The sequence below is a fragment of the Myxine glutinosa genome, chromosome 1, assembly GCF_964187855.1.
Source record: "Myxine glutinosa chromosome 1, kmMyxGlut1.1, whole genome shotgun sequence".
NCBI lineage: Eukaryota > Metazoa > Chordata > Myxini > Myxiniformes > Myxinidae > Myxine > Myxine glutinosa.
In genome coordinates, this window is record NC_136261.1 from 98,747,764 (window position 1) to 98,764,415 (window position 16,652).

Genomic DNA, 16,652 nt, shown 5'->3' on the forward strand with positions numbered 1-16,652 from the left:
TTGGCAAAAAAAAATAATTTTGGACAATTATGTTGATCACTCTGGTTTGTGTGTTTGTTTGTTTATTTATACTTGCCTATAGGTCACAATTCTAAACCGATCTTCACGATACTTCACCAAGTGGTTGAGTTAGCAGTCCGACAAAATATTATTTATTTTTGAGGTCAAAAGGTCAACATAGGACAAAGGTCAACCACTTTTTCCAAATTTCTAAAATCCGCAATTTTCATCCGATTGACTTGAAATTTGAAATGGATTTACATATCAACTAACTGAATTTAACCACCAACTATTTTCGAGGTCAACATAGGTCACAAGGTCAACATCGGCCAAAGGTCAGCCACTTTTGTTTTTACAAATTTCTGAAATCCTCAATTTTCATTCGATTGACTTGAAATTTGAATAGGATTTGCATATCAGCTGACTGAGTCTGACTGTTTTGCCAAGTGTCGCTCTATGAGTGATTTTTCATTTATATATCTACCATTTGTTTCCTTTTTTTTACAATTAATCCCATGTTCTGTTCACAATATTGATATAGTATGTAATAATCTCTTATGGCCTCAAAGAAAGAGTAGATTTCTGGCTCATGAACTGGTTATTTTTGGATTTGGCCTCCATGAATCTACTCACTTCATATCTACACACTGCATAGTTGCTGTGCTACCATCATTGAAATTCCACTTTTTTCTACAACTTACTTTATCTACTCTCTTTGTACTGACCATTTTTTTCAGTGATCATATTTGATTTTGGAAGAATTCCCATAAAATAAAATTGTTGGATTAGCCTTCATTACCAACTAGATTTGAACCAAGTGCTGTACTTCATGTGTAACCAATTATGAAATCAACAAGACATTGATTGAGGTATGCTATCTGCAGCAGCCGCAGCGATTCCATCCGTTGCTGATCTATCTCTCTGCCAATGCGGAGTGACATGAAAAATAGTTCTTCATTCTACTTTACGTATACCTACAATCATTCTTAAGGAAACGTTAACTTAATCAACGCTACTTAGTTAAGTGACACAAAATACGTGAATACATTTTAGCAAATTCCAAAATAAGGTGTCCTATAAAACGCTACATAATCGAGTTGCACAAATTGCACAAACTTTATTTTCAGTCTTATAATTATGAGAGTGGCATCATTAGAAAGATCAACTAATTAGAAAGAAATAAATGAACAGGATTATAATTAATTAATTGACATATGTGGGGATTTTTTTGTCAATTAATTATAATCCTGTTCATTTATTTAATTGCGTTTTTACACCCCCAGTGGTGTTTGTAATAGTAGACATGGATTTGTCCCCCCCCATTGGAGGAAGACCTTCTTATGTTCACGCCGTTGGTGCTCCTATGGTTGGCAGCGAGTGCTCTGGAAGCATTGACAGAACGAGAGTGGCAATTCTATGTGTGGGGAAAATTTCATGCTCAGTCAGGGTCACCCAGATAGCTCAGATGGCAGAGCACTGGTATGGTTCACCAGAGGACCGGGGTACGATTCCTGGTCTAGACACGTAATTTTCCCACATATATTAATTAATTAGAAAGAAAGTTTTTCTTATTTCTGTTGTTATTCTTTGTTGTTCTAATCAGGAAATTTGGTTCTACCATGTCTTTGAACGAAAACAGTGGGATTAGTCTTATGATCGTCTTCCAATGTGAACACGTTGTTCTTTACTTAGCCGAGTTATTCATCAATCAATCTGTAGAAAAGGAAATAATATAATTAAACCTTTTTGATTCATGCTTCTCTGATGGTGCCAGTCTCATAATCACAGTACTAAAAATATAAAGTTGTAAGCAGCATTTGAAACTGCATAACTGGGACACCATAAATAGATGAATATCATAAAAGAAACATTTGATGCGAGTATTATGTTTGTTTAAGCTTTAATTTTTTGCTGAATACATTTTCAATGTTTTATTTATTGTAAGTTCATTTAGGCACAGCTTAAGGTCATTTATCCCATCATGCCCATGTTATCGCCATATCCCAGCACTGTCATATCCACATTCCTCTTTTTCCACCCTGCCCATGGTATGTTACAGAACTCCCCTTTCATAAAGAAACCAAAGATGTAGTATACCCATGCACCTGCCTTGCATAATGCACATTCTATCTCATCTTGCCTGTTGGCCCCTATTATTTTCAACCTATTATAGGGTCGGCTGGGGAAAGTTTTTAGCACAAATATTTCACAACCAGGTCAGCCAGACCTGCCGTAATGACCTCTGGTTGTCCATGGTACACAGATGGGTTATTCAGAGGCAGTCGCCATCAAACAGCTTGCCTTCTTAATTTGGAAAGTAAATCGAATTGAGGCAATCTGATGTGAGTCCACAAGGCTCACTTTTTCCCATCTTCAGGCAACACAGAGCACAATACCAATCCCTTCTTAATGCTCAACCATTCCCATTCGATCTGTCTCCTTCCTCCAAGTCCTGGTAGTGTCTGCTAAAATCTGACATTGTTGTGTGTTCAGCCCCAATCCTCTTTGCCACCTCCAGCTTTACCATCCTGATTCTCAAGTCTGTCTTTATTTTTGAAGCCGGTTCCCAACCCATCTTTCCTGTCCCTTCCTTTCCCCCCTCCGTCCGCCAACCCATGCTTTCCCGACAATGATTGTGTTTTTAACAATAAAACTTAGAAGGTAAAGCTTTTGTTTGCTTTCTTCGATATGTCCTTTACAATAAGCTTACTCCCACCCTTCTGAAAGTTAGCAAACATTTTCCATCTCTACAAAAGGGTGCCAAAATAAACAATAACTACCGATTAGTCAATCTGCCTCCATTTATAAGCAAAGTAATGAAGTCCAAAATTTGTTGCCAACAGAAAGGTGTTTCTTTTTCTAATGGTATGATTACCAATCAACAGTTTGGATTTTGTCATAGTTACTAAACTCTGGATTTGTCACTTGTCATCTCCCAACAATGAATGGAGGTTCTGCACCAGAACCAGGCTAGAGTAGCATCTCTGAACATGTGCTGAGTGTTTGACACTACTTGGCAATCTGCTCTGCGAGCTAGGCATTTAAGACTCTTTTTATGCCTGGCTTGGGAACTCATTACATGCTCAAAAATAGCATGAAGCTATTGATGGCACCTTCTCATCCCCTCTCCCAAAGGCCAGTGTACCCCAAGGCAGTGTTATTGGTTCATTTCAATTTTTGGTTTATGATGGCAGTTCATGGTGGATATTGGCTTTGATTTGTAGAAAATGAAAAAGTACAGGGGGGTCATTCCATGTCAAATCATCAAAGAATCTGCCGTCATCTCTCAGATTTTTGTAAAACTTTGGGAACCAATTGGGACCCATGAAAAACAGATAGAACTCAAATATTTTTGCTAACAGCCTCTTAATTAGTGAGATACAGGTTAACGAACTTTGGACTAATTAGCGCGATGTCGCGAATTCAAATGGCCATATCTCTAAAAGTATAACACCTAGAGAGCTGGTTTTGGTGTCATTTTAAAGGTATTTTCATGCCCTATAAATTTGTCTGGGCAACATTTTCCTACCTCCAATCACAAAAAAGTTATCACAAAATATAAACTTCAATCGTGAATCCAAAAAAAATGTATCCTTCAAATTTCCTCAAATTCATCCCAGATGTACCTTATGATGTCAAGAAGCTTCCACATAAGTTTTGTGATGGGCACTCCAATAGTTTCTGAGATATGAGAAATAATGTACATGTACGTATGGCATATAGGTTCGAAAATCAGCATTTGTAATGTATTATACAATCATTCTAACCTAGCCATGACAGGGAACACAGGGAACAACCATCAATTGCTTTGAAGTATCATATACTTTCATTTTCAACTGGGCCTGAGGGGAATTCTCATCTGGGGAATTCCAACTGGGATTTCCCATGTGGGTAATTCGAGGTGATGCAACTTTCACAGTCTAAGATCCCCAGGGAAAGTCCAAGTTGGCTTAGTGTAATGCTTAGGCCTGCCACCAACAGAAATTGGCAGTTCACTTCTGAAGGAGCTGCAGAAAAATGACGACTGCCAAGGAAAAGTTCATCTTGAAGCAGAAATCCTGCTGCAATCCCTTTGGAGCTCATGAAAATCCAAAGTCGTCTGGCTTGAGAGCTGTTAGCCAAAAAGCCATAGCCGCTCATCCAAGCCTCAAACTGCAAAGTGCACAGAAAATCTGTACCCAGTGTCGTAAGAAACTGGCAAAAAGACAACCAGGTGTGGTAGAGACTCAGAGTGAAATACCATTACCAGTGACCAGCAGCGCTATTAGCAGTAGTGAGGACAATGATGGTGGAGGTGAATCACCAATACCAGGCAGTTCAGGGGAGTTTGAATTTCATTCTCCTGAAATGGAACTGAATACACTGAATGAGTCTTTGGGATTGATTGGAGAATCACCTATTCCAAAAAAGAGACTTGCTGCAGATAAATATGTGAAATCCAAAACCAAGAAAATCGGTGACACTGGTTAGTGAACCTAAGTCAGGTTAGTGAACACTGTGTACTTGAACTCACTTATTGATTGTATAATACATTACAAATGCTGATTTTCGAACCTATATGCCATACGTACATGTACATTATTGCTCATATCTCAGAAACTATTGGAGTGCCCATCACAAAATTTATGTGGAAGCTTCTTGACATCATAAGGTACCTCTGGGATGAATTTGAGGAAATTTGAAGGATACATGTTTTGGGGATTCACAATTGAAGTTTATATTTTGTGATAACTTTTTTGTGGTTGGAGGTAGGTAAATGTTGCCCAGACAAATTCATAGGGCATGAAAATACCTTTAAAATGACACCAAAACCAGCTCTCTAGGTGTTATACTTTTAGAGATATGGCCATTTGAATTCGCGACGTCGCGCTAATTAGTCCAAAGTTCGTTAGTCTGTATCTCACTAATTAAGAGGCTGTTAGCAAAAATATTTGAGTTCTTGCCGTTTTTCATGGGTCCCAATTGGTTCCCAAAGTTTTACAAAAATCTGAGAGATGACGGCAGATTCTTTGATGATTTGACATGGAATGACTGAGGGCAATTGATGAGAGTTCACATATTTCACAAGGTATTCTTCCGATACATGCACTTGTCCCATTGATGTGGTGGCGCCTTGATGCCATTTCAGGACATGTGCTTTGACGTCGTCATTAATAAATGTAATGCTACGTAGATCGATGTTATTTGAGTGATCCAAAGATATGAAAATCACAGCAAGCCGATTCTGGAATGTATGGGGGATTATTTAGAACTTTCCAATGCATCTCTGTGAAAGAAGTAGTTGTCACATATGCCATGTGAGGTTGAGCATTATTGGGCAGAAATGTCGTTACCTGAAACAGAATATCAGGTCATCATCTGGATACGCTTGTCTCACCTCAGTGCAAAACAAGTCATGGTAGTATTGTGCATCTATGATGCAATGGCCACATGAGTTTCTTTCAATCAAATGTGAGGTCCTTTGGTACCGACCTTAAATTAGTCTTATTGAATCTAAAGTGGGAATTGTTTCCGCATTTCCAACACTGACATCCAATTTTACTGCAATTTCATGCATAGTCCGGCAATTCTCAAAAATTATCTGTTCAATGCATTGAACTTATTGCAGCATGAATTGCAGCATGAATGACAGAAGTTGGTTGCATGTGAGAATGTTCAAAATTTCTCACCAATATTAACTCACCACACAATTTAAGTACATAACTATTAGAAAGACATGCATCATTAGTTATGTAGACAATGTACTGTTAATGTCAGCTCATTTGATGATCTTCAAATTGAACTTAATTATACACTTCTGTTTCAGAGCATGTACAGTCATGGCCAAAAATATTGGCACCCTTGCACTTTTTTCAAATAACTCACAATTTTCTCTAAAAATAAGTTGAAATTGACAAAAGTATTTGGTCTCCACAATTCTTTATTTAAATGTTAATATTACAGAACCTTTGTTTCTGATTCAGAACTTAACATATCCTTTTAAATCAGAAAATAAAAATAAATGGCATTGACTAAATTATTGACACCCTAGACTTAATATTTGGTAGCACGGCCTTTGGGCAAAATAACTGCAGTCAAGAGCTTCCTATAGCTATGAATGAGCTTCCTACACCTCTCGACTGGCAGTTTGGCCAACTCTTCTTGTGCAAACTGCTCCAGTTCTCCCAGATTTTAAGGGTGCTTCTCCCAATTGCTGTTTTCAGATCTCCCCACAACTGTCCCATGGGATTTAGATATGGACTCATTCCTGGCCACTTCAGAACAGTCCAGCGTTTTCTCTTGAACCTTTCCTGGGTGCTTTTTGAAGTGTATTTGGGGTCATTGTCCTGCTACAAGACCCATGGCCTTCGACAGAGACCCATCTTTCTGACACTGGGTTGAGCATTGTGCTCCAAATGCCTTGGTAATCTCCTGATTTCATGTTGCCATGCACACATTCAAGGCACCCAGTGACAGAGGCAGCACAGCAACCCCAAAACATCACTGAACCTCCTCCATGTTTGATTCTAGGGAAGGTGTTCTTTTCTTTGAAGGCTTAATTTTGTTTTCTGTAAACATATAGATTATGTGCTTTACCAAAAAGTTCTAATTTGGTCTCAGCTGTCCACAGGACATTCTCCCAGAAGGAATTTGGCTTGTGTAGGTGTGTTTTGGCAAACTCCAGTCGGGTGTTCTTATGTCCCTCTCTCTCAGCAGTGGGCTCCTACCATAGGAGCCCCTTTCATTAAGTTGGTGACAGATGGTGCGAGTTGAAACTGCCGTACCTTGTGTCTGAAGGTCAGCTTGAATCTGTTTGGCAGTTGATCGAGATGCTTTCTCCACCATTCGAATAATCCTTCGCTGCAATCTTCGATGAAGTTTTCTCTTGCGGCCAAGTCCAGGGAGGTTGGCTACAGTGCCATGGGCCTTAAACTTCATGAGAACATTGCGTACAGTGGACACAGGAACATGAAGGTCTCTGGAGATGGACTTGTAGCCTCGAGACTGTCCATGGTTAGCTACAATCTTGTGTCTGACCTCCTCCACAATTCTCTGGTTTTCTTGCTTTTCGCCATGCTCATTGCAGTACACACAGTGACACAAAACAGCAGAATGGCTCCGTTTCTCTGTACAAACTGGTTGAATGAGTGATTTTTATATTGCAGGCACCTGCAACTCACCAAAGGTGAGTTCAATTCCAAAGTAAAGGAAAATTACCTGCTTGAAATTGAATTATTTCTAACAACTTCTAAAAGGTGCCAATAATATTGTCTGGGCCATTTTAGGATTTCTGTGTGGAATAAGCTAAGATTTAGCAGTTTTTTCAGCTTTTTTTGTTTTGTTCCTCTCCAAACCAAAGAAATACATGTGTGGATACCAAAAGATTTTTTTAATTTCAACAATTTTCTGGAAGAAATGTGAGAAGAAACATCTCTCTGGCCATTCTCAGAGAGCCTCCTCAGCGGCGACGAGTCTGGCATTTCACTCAGGTCTACTGGCCCAGTCTGCAAAGCAGCCATCAATCATCTGGACTGGTCTCCCATCACGACTGCCTCTGACATCAATTCTTCCTGGGAATTCTTCCAAAGCAAACTGCTCTCTCTCTCATGCACAGATTTATCCAATCTCGTCTTCAGTTGTCTTACCCTTCCTCCCGTCCATGGTACACTGAATCTTGTGGTGAGGCAGTTGCCGTGAAACAACTTGCCTTTGCCTCTTGGAAGGCAAATCCAACTGAAGGCATTCTCAGTTCCTTCCACCAAGCTCGGAACAAGTGTGTGTCTACCCTCAGGAGAGCCAGGAAGCACTATCTCTCCACACTCAAGAATGAACTCTCAAACCTGTCTCCTTCCTCCAAATCCTGGTGGTGTCTGGTCAAATCAGTTTCTGGTGTTTGTTCCCCCTCCATCCCCTCCCTTACCTCAAATGGCTACACAGTTGACACCGCACGCCTTATTTGAAAACAGTGCAAGGGTGCCAATATTTTTGGCCATGACTGTATGGCCATGTTGAAAACCGACATCGTTTTACCCAGAAGGATTTTGCCAGTGATGACGTCACTTCCTGTATAAATCTTTAATTGCAGACCATAATATTGCACAAAATTTCAATGAAAGTTATCAATGTTCTATTAAATAAAATGAACGTCAAACTTGACCTGCCGTGCACCCCAATGACATATTGTAATCGCCTGGAAATCTCCTGTTCAATTTCATCCTCATCCCAAAGTTAGAGTGGCGGAGTGGATTGCCAAATCGGGTCAAAATCTCAGCTGCTTATATCACTTATATCGCAATAAAAATCTGAAGTTCGGCCTACTCCTGTAGTATGACCTGTAATCCGACGAAGTCTTGTATAACCTTGTGCTTCAGGATAATTTAGGATGGAAAGTCACTTGTCCACTTATACTGTCACCCTTTGGAAGAAGTTCAGTTCAAGTAATGCCTCAACCTCACCGTTAGCCGTGACCTCTCTTGGGCAGACATTTCCAAGCTGGCCTCCAAATCCAGATGCAAACGTGGCATGCTCTGTTGCAATAACTCTTTCCTTAAGACCTAAAATTCACTTCCAGCACTACAAAGCATTTGTATGTGTTGTACACAATGTAATATGTGTTGCTTCCCCTTTTGTTCCAGGGCCCATTTGTCATGTGCATGAACCTAGTTTTCTCAATCTCACAAAATATCGCATTTAAAATGAATTCTTCAACTCAAGCACTACATACAGCCTTTGTTGGACAAATATTGTAAGAACAAACTTTGATTTGTAGCAAATTTTCCACCTTTTGCCCTGTTCAAGTGACTCGTGGTTGTCCCTCTTGGCCCTCTCCCCATTGGTATTTTGTGAATATAAGATTGTTCTTCACGGTTCTGTTTAAATATGTTTAAACTTTCCCCTGCAGTGTTTTATTCAGTGGTATTGTTATGAATTTGGGTAGAGTGATATATAGAGCCAGGTAGATCTGAATAGGTATCATGCTTCGTCTGTCACGATAGGGAATCTACCTGTAATAAGTTCTGTGTTTAGTCAGGTTTGTCGGTATAAGCTGCATTGATGTCCCCGCTACGAGGGAGCAGGGCGTGCTAAATAGTACAGGGATTATGGATAAAGTTCCCTCGTTCGTCGTCCCCTCTGTCGCGAAACCTTTGTCCCTTATGGCAACGCGTTCTCATATAAACACTTAGATAGGTCCTTAGCACACACATTAATTAGTTCCCCTCCCTTACCACAACGACTTTGGAAAACAGGCAGGAAGCCACGCCAGGGCACCGCCGATGGGGCCGCAGCCAGCCACACCACCAGCTGGCCTAGCAATCAGCCTCGTGGCAGGCTGGGAGCCATGCCCAGGAGGACTGTTGATTGGTCCATAGGAGGGACAGAGAACTGCCCCGTGATTGGAAGGAAGGGAAGGACTGGTGGTTGGCCACGAGGGTGGCGTGACATGCTGGCAGGAAGCACTTGGCCAATGAGAAAGCACCAGCGCATTGAGAAGATTTGAGAGGTCGAGAGATGAGGCGCTGATTGGGGGCGCGCCAGAGCTGACGTCACACGCAAGGTGATAAAAGGGCTGGCTGGACGACATTCTCTCTCTCTCTCTCTCTTTTGCGCAGGCCCCTTCTCTTCTTAGCTGGGATTGGAGATCATGCTTCGTTTCCTTTGTGCCTGGTCTCCATTGGCTCTTCCTTCTCACGTGCTGGACCTTCGTGCTTCGTGCTGGGTGACTTTGGTTTGTCGTGGTGCTTGGAGCAGGATCCGGTGCTGTTGGTACTGGAGCGAGGGACCTCGTGGTGTGCCGCGGAGCGAGTCGCATCGAGGCTGGGTGGAGCGTGGGAGTGAGGAGGCTGAGGTTTCCTCGCACTGGAGCTCGGAGCCGGATGGCGCCGCGTTGGACGCTACACTGCAGCCTACAGACAGATAAGGCCGCACCCACAGAACATTACACGACGAGATGTTTCTTTTCGTATTTCATTCCCTCGTCTCGTATCTGAAATCTGTGTGTGGGGATGTCCAATCTAGGACATTTTATTACCGGCGCGTATTTTCCTGTCCCGCGATTCCTTGTAAATAAACCCTTGTATTATTTTCCATTTCCTTCTAAACCCGGATTCCCGTTTGAGTTCGTTCCCTCTCCAGATAAGTGCCTCCGCTTCTTCTTCTTCTTCATTCTTTCTCCGGTGCTGTGATAGCAAAATCCTTATTTTCTAGTCGCCTCAATTAAAGCCGTTTGAGCCATCCGTGAGCCATGGTATTAACCGGAGGGTATTCGCACGACAGTATATTACAACACGCTGTTTTTCTTCCTATTTAAAAGGCTCTTTTCAATTTCCTCTTCAACTCATTCCACTTTAAAAAAATATTCAATCTCTTATAATTCTTCGTCACTACATGCTCTAAATTCACCTTCATTTCACCCCTCCTCTATCGTTCTTAAACGGATCTCTAACTTGAAAATCACAATAAACCCAATTTGTTAAAAATGTTCGTCTTTCATTAATCATCCACTTTCTAAACTCCACCTTCACCCCTCTCATTCAAAACTCCCCCCCAACCCCTCCCCTTCAAATCTTCCCCCCCTACCATCCCTCTCCAATTCTCCCCCTCCACCCTCCTCCTCAAAGCTGCATCCTCCCCACTTCGTCTTCCTGCTATCTCATACCCCCACGTCCCCCAACCTTCTACTTTCCTCTGCCCCACCTCAAACAACCCTTCACTGTGCCTCATCCCATCACCATCAAACCTCTCATACTCCTCATCCTTCCCTTTCCTGTAACTCTTCTGTAATCTCTGACACACTATCAACTGCTCTCCCTACCTCCCCCCTCTCATCCTTCAGCTGACCCTACCCCACCCCTCCCCTGTCCTGCACCCGATGCTCCTCCTCTCTCCTCATTAACGGTATGGACCTCAAATATCCGGGGCCTTTGCTCAAACCTGATTGATCTCTCCATTCAGGTTGCTTCTGACAATCCAGACTTGATCTGCTTAACAGAAACTTTCCTCCTTCAAGATGTCTCTAATTCCTTAATATCTTTTCCCGGTTACTCCCTCCTCCGGTATGATAGACCTGAGCCTCGTCCTGGTGGTGGGGTTGCTATCTTTATCAAAAACTCTCTTCCTCACTATCCTTGCACTGCCCTCTCTCCACCTCACCGCCAGGAGTACATCTGGCTACGGCTTCCTCTCTGCTCCCACCTTTTGTTCATATGTGTTCTGTGCCGTCCTCCAAACAGTGATGACTCCATTTACATTTCGCTGTCTGACAACATGGACCAATTTCTATCTAGGCATCCCAACTCTCTCTTCCTCATATGTGTTGACTTCAACTGTCATCATGCCAGCTGGCTGGGTGTCGGTTCCTCTCTCACCAGCCATGGCACCTCAGCAAAGGACTTCTGCGACTCATTGGGACTGGCACAATCTGTCAATTTCTCGACCCGGATCTCGGTCAATGGAGTATCTTCTCTTCTAGACTTGGTTGTGACAAACTTCCCTGCAAATGTCTGCTGCTCTTCTTCTGCTCCAATTGGTTCTTCTGATCATGTGCTTGTTAAAGTGGACATCTCTCTGGCCATTCTCAGAGAGCCTCCTCAGCGGCGACGAGTCTGGCATTTCACTCAGGCTGACTGGCACGGTCTGCAAAGCAGCCATCAATCATCTGAACTGGTCTCCCATCTCTTCTGCCTCTGACATCAATTCTTCCTGGGAATTCTTCCAAAGCAAACTGCTCTCTTTCTCTCATGCACAGATTTATCCCATCTCGTCTTCAGTTGTCTTACCCTTCCTTCCGTCCATGGCACATTGAATCTTGTGGTGAGGCAGTTGCCGTAAAACAACTTGCCTTTGCCTCTTGGAAGGCAAATCAAACTGAAGGCAATCTCAGTTCATTCCACCAAGCTCAGAACAAATGTGTGTCTACCCTCAGGAGAGCCAGGAATCACTATCTCTCCACACTCAAGAATGAACTCTCAAACCTGTCTCCTCCCTCCAAATCCTGGTGGCGTCTGGTCAAATCAGTCTCTGGTGTTTGTTCCCCCTCCATCCCCTCCCTTACCTCAAATGTCTACACAGTTGACACCGCACGTGACAAAGACAAATGCCTCAACTCTGTGTTTGCCTCAAAATCTTGTGGCCCAAACCCAACTCTCTCTGTTCCCACCGTACCCAGTCGAACCCAACTGCTCCTGGACTCTGTGTCCTTCTCTCCTGACAAGGTGAAGAAGTTTTTGTCAAACCTCGACTCTGATTCTGCAACTGCACCAGACGGCATCAGCCCACAGGTCCTAAAATCCTGCACTGCCGCTCTATCTCACCGTCTCTCTGTTCTTTTCACCCTCTCTTTTGCCCAAGGTCACCTGCCAGCATCTTGGAAATCAGCAAACATTACCGCTTTACACAAAAAAGGTGCAAAAACAGATCCTTGCAACTACAGACCAATCAGCCTCCTCCCAATTATCAGAAAAGTCATGGAATCCATCATTGCTTCGGATATCAAATCCTTCCTCTTCTCCAATGGCTTGATTTCCGATCATCAATTTGGATTCAGACCAGGTCATTCTACTCTGGACATGCTGCTTCTGCTGTCTCAACAATGGATGGAGGTCCTCAATGCCAAACAGGAAATCAGAGCTGTCTCCCTTGACCTATCACGTGCCTTCAATACGGTCTGGCACCAAGCTCTGCTCACCAAACTCTATTCCTCTGGTATCCTATGGTATCCATATTGTTGGTTGTCTTTCTGTGTTCTACCGACTCCTTGCTCCCCCTTGCTGTTGTCTTCTACCTTGCTCCCCCAGCTCTCTCTGTGCTCTGTCCCCTAAATATTCCTATTCCTCTCTGGTCGTAGTCAACTTGTGGCTCTGAATAGATTTCTCTCATCTCCCCTTCCTGTTCAGGCTGGAGTTCCCCAAGGCAGTGTTCTGGGCCCTGTGCTTTTTCTGGTCTTCATTAATGATCTCTCCGACTCTCTGGAAAATCCTCTCTATCTCCTTGCTGATGACTCCACTCTCTGCCACTCCATATCTCAACCCTCAGGTCGGCAGTCTGCAGCCTCCTCACTCTCTGCAGACCTGGACAATATCACAAACTGGTCAAACAAGTGGAACATGTCTTTCAATCCTGACAAATCTCACACTCTTACTATGTCTCTCCGAAAAGACCGACTGGAAACCCCTCCCATCTACTTTCTCAACAATTCTCTCCAAGAAGTTCTGTCGCTCAAGCTTTTGGGTCTCACTATCTGCCATGATCTTTCCTGGGAAAACCACATTTCCAAGCTGGCCTCCAAAGCCAGTCGCCGACAGGGCATCCTCCGTTGTGTGAAGTCCTTCCATGGCACACCTGAGCTCCTCAACACATACAAGGCGTTCATCCTCAATGGAATACTCTTCCCTCCAACCCCCCCCCCCCCCTCCTCTTGGCTGGTGCTCCTGCCTCACACCTAGCTCGTCTTCACGCTGTTGAAACCAAAGCTTTCAGAGTCATTGGAATCTCCTGGGTTGAAGCTAACTCCGAGGGCCTTTCACTCACTCACCGCAGGCAGGTTGGTTGTCTTTCTGTCTTCTACCGACTCCTCTCCGGCCTTGCTCCCCCAGCTCTCTCTGTGCTCTGTCCCCTAAATATTCCTACAGGTCGCACAAGATCTGCCGGCAACCCTCTTATGGTTAAACTGCCAAAATCTAGGCCCTCTGCTCGCCTTCACTCTTTCATTCCCCTTTTCTCCCGCCTCTGGAACAAATTCCCCCACTCCCTTCAATCCCACTCCTCCATCCAGGTCTTTAAAACAGCTGTTCACCACCATCTCTTATCTTCCCCCATCCAAATCCTTGATCTTTTCAACCCCCGCTAATTCACCCCAGTTCCACTTTTTTGAAATTCCAACTTCTTTCCTGGAAGTCCTTGCAGTGTCCATATGTTTTATACCTCTTCCACCTCCCCCCAAGCCCTCTCCCTCCCACAGTTTCGCTGTCCCTGCTCTCAAATGTTGTGTTTGTTCCTTCCCCCTCTCTCCCCCCCCCCCCCATCTTGTCTACCGCTCCCCTTATTCTGTGTTTTATGTGTCGGTTTGACTTTTTGTGTGATTAATGTTAGCTCTTTCACGAGCCTCGATGTTGTATACAGAAGGAAAAAAATACACAAATTGCCCATATCCTTGCCTCCCTGAATACAAATATGCTACCTGTTGGAGAGTTCATTTCATTCACAAACTTGACAACTAACATTTAATGTCTTTCTCTTATCATCTCCATCATAGTTAAATTGAGAATGGTGAAAGAGTAATGTGTGCAGGGAAAATATGTGACTCATGAGGAAAGAGGTTGTGTGTTTGTGTTTGGTTTCTTTCCTCCCAGAGCTCAAAGTATCCACCTTCGTGTGTTTGTGTGATATGTATGACATGTCACGTATAATATGTGTGCATATAATATACAGTACAGTATAATGTCGCATATTATGTGTGTGTAAATCACAATCTTGTGTGTGTGTGTGCGCCCGCACGCGTGCGTGTACGCACAGGCCGCTGCCACCGATTGTCATTTCAACTCATGAATCTCTAAAACTAAACGGAGCCTTCCCTGGTCCTGAAGCATCCGTCGTCATCCCAGCAAGGAAATATGCACAACTAATGGACCAAGCCGTCTCGATCTCATCCATCTTGGTCTCATCTTTCCTTGGTCTTATCCCTTCCTGATGGGATGGAGTCGGCAAAACCCAGCAAGCCGCTAGGCAAGGCCAGGTTGCCAGTCCGCGTTTCAAACGCATGTCAATCGGCACAACTATGGGCTCCCCTCCCCCTCCAAAGCTGCCAACGAAGCTGTTATATTCAGTAAGGTACTGGATTCCACGAAGCTCAGTTCCATGCTTGCAGAACATTGCAATAAGGGAGTTGCTGAAACACTTGGGTTTTCATTCTTAGTTTGACGGGGTTGGCAAAACCCAACGAGTCACAAGGCCAGGCCGCGTCCCTAGATGATCCGCATGACTCCGGGCGCCAGATGCACAGCCTTTTTGCCTCATCAAAGCTGCTGTGCATGGCTCGGATCTCATTGCCATCGCGGCCGTTGTATTTGGCACATTCCTCGATCCCATTGGTGTTGTCCTCAATCCGATCTCTCTCATCCTCAATGGTCGGAGCCCTGCAAGAGGAGGTCTGCCATAGCTTGGGCCCTACCCTCCCAACAGCATTGACACCAAGTCCCACTACACTGCAGTTCCAGGCCGCGTCACAAATGCATGTTTGATGGCATGATACCGGGCACCTCGTATGCATCTCATCTCATCGAAGCTGCTGTTTTGGGATCAGTCTTCACTGCCTTCAAAACTGATGTATTCAACATAGCCCTCGGTATATATTATGTTTTGCATATTTCCCAGGCGAGGCAGAGGCGGCAAACAATGACGCCTCTCTCGCCACCGCCATCTTGTGTGCAGGAAGGTCCCAGCATTGAGTGTGTCGGAAGGTCCCTCAACGTCATTTGCATCTGCTATTGGATGGCATTTGATTGAAAACGCAAACTGTGCCAAACAGTATAGTGTGGATACATTAAAGATACTGAGTAGAGGATGAAGTATAACACATCACCGACTCCTAGAAGCGGCATTTATCTATTCATGGATCCTATGTTATGTCGGTAAAAATATTTGCTTTGCTTATTTGTGCAAAGAAGAAGAGGAACACAAACTCGTCTCCCAGTCAGAGATATTGATGAAGAGGATTATGCTGTGGCTCTAGTGGCCCCGCCCAAGTCTCTGCAACCTCCAATTGCAGCGCTGAACACTGAACAGGTTTCTTCCACCTCGAGCATCAGCAGAGAGCATCCAATCAGAATTGGTCTTTTAGATAGGTTTCCTATAAAGGTTCTTCTTCCATGTTTCATTCACTTTGTGCGAATTTAACCTGAGGAATGCACAACAAAAAGCTTTGTAGTTATTTTAATTTTGTTTTGTAGGAATGTCCTCCAAATGTCTCTGTTTATGTCTATATATGTTACGTCTATATATGCACACACGTGTATCTATTTATTATGTATGGCTGAGCACAACCGTGAGTGTGCGCTGGCTAGTGGTATGAGCAATCATTGGGGTAAAATGTCCCGGCTATCTATTTGCACACACAAAATCAAGCCAATGGAGAAGAAGAACCACCTTTTAGAGGCCATTTTGCCCTGCAGAGCAGGGGTTGGCCTTTTTCGGGCAGCGTGGTCCCCTTTTTGAAGCAATGTTTTATGGCCGGATGCCCTTCCTGCCGCCAACCCTGCTGGTCGGATCTTGCGACACCCAGGGATTTACCAGTGAACTGGCACTCAATTTGCCGACAGGCTGAGTCAACCCCCCAGGCCTTAATTCAGCTATCGACCAGGATTCGAACCCAGGATCCTAGGATCCCAAACCGGCACCCTAACCGCTAAGCCAACACCAGGCTTGAACAAATCGAGCCAATGGAGAGAGAGACCAAAACTGGCAGGATGGAAAATCAGAGAAGAGGCATGTATTTACAAGGCACAGTGGTTTCACCAATCATTCGGCATGTACTGTATGTACAGGCACATCAAACAATAACAAATCAAGAAAAGCACAGAAGAGTCTATCTTAACTGTAGCACCTATTTCCCCCTTAAGCAGTCTTACTTATGTATTCATACACTGGACATGGCCCCAACAGAATCATTCTGGAGAAAT

General features: G+C 43.8%; 1 protein-coding gene across 1 annotated transcript in view; it reads left to right on the top strand.

Moving 5' to 3' along the window:
- The window catches only part of LOC137426137 (glutamate receptor 4-like), a 457,447-nt gene that overhangs the window by 143,421 nt on the left and 297,374 nt on the right, over positions 1-16,652 (top strand). The window lies entirely within an intron of this gene.